Source organism: Acanthisitta chloris, unplaced genomic scaffold (genome assembly GCF_000695815.1).
Source record: "Acanthisitta chloris isolate BGI_N310 unplaced genomic scaffold, ASM69581v1 scaffold12497, whole genome shotgun sequence".
NCBI classification, from domain to species: Eukaryota; Metazoa; Chordata; class Aves; order Passeriformes; family Acanthisittidae; genus Acanthisitta; species Acanthisitta chloris.
Window position 1 is genome coordinate 37,141 of NW_008683243.1, and position 1,036 is coordinate 38,176.

Consider the following 1,036-nt stretch of genomic DNA (forward strand, 5'->3'; position numbering starts at 1 on the left):
AGGATTTTGAAGAGCTATTTCTCTTGGCAAAAATGTGCAAGTAGTACTTATCCTAGTGGGGATAACAGAGAGATTAGAGAGGGCAATACTTTAGCTGTATTGTGATCATGTATTCGAGCTGAGAACTGTGGTACTCAACCTAGAGCCTGTCTGATTTTGAGGGGATGAAGAAACCAAACTGTAGTGGCTCTGGAGTCACTCCCTGGACTGATTCCTTTACTGGATCAAAGTACAGATTCACCACGCAAAATCTGGTATACTCTGACCCAACTTTCAGGTGGTTACAACTTTGTGAAATAAAGTTCACTCAAATTTTGGAAACTTCTGTTCAGCTTCTCCCAATTTCTACTCAGCATTGAAATGAAATGAGAGGAAAAGACACATTTTGTAGAAGAGTTTCTTTAAAATGGCATTTTGGAAACAATTTACAGAATATAAATTATATATATATGTACATGTTTAATATACAATTCCTCCAAAGCTATAACCACAAAAAGCTGTATTTGTGTTTATCTACAGAAAACAGTGGGCTGGTGGCAACATTGGTCAAGTGTTCAATCATGAATAAGCCATCAACTGAGCACCAAGTCTTCCAGCTGCAGTAGAAATTAGTAGAAAATGTTAGCAAAAAGTCTCTTTTGGAAACTTCATGAAAACAAATTTTGGGAAGGTCAGTTTGGTCAGCCTGTTAAGTCAGTATATACATGGTACAACAGGGAACTGGGAAGCTCATGCTGCTCCAATTCAATATTCACAGTGTCTCTGAAAGGCTGATTGAGTTGCTTCTCATTCCCTATTGCCAAGGAAGATAGAGCAGGTCAGGGATCAACAGTCCTTATAAATGAAGGTGCATTTCTCCATCTCAGAACTGCAGTGAGCATGTTTGTTTCTCAGTCAAACCAGAGAGGCTCACTGCAGTTCTGAGATGGAGAATGTTTGTTTCTCAGTCAAACCAGAGAGGCCAAGAAAGAAAAACTGGGATGAAAAATGTGGATGGTGTTCAACACACAGCTGACCAGTTTCAGACCAGAGAAGT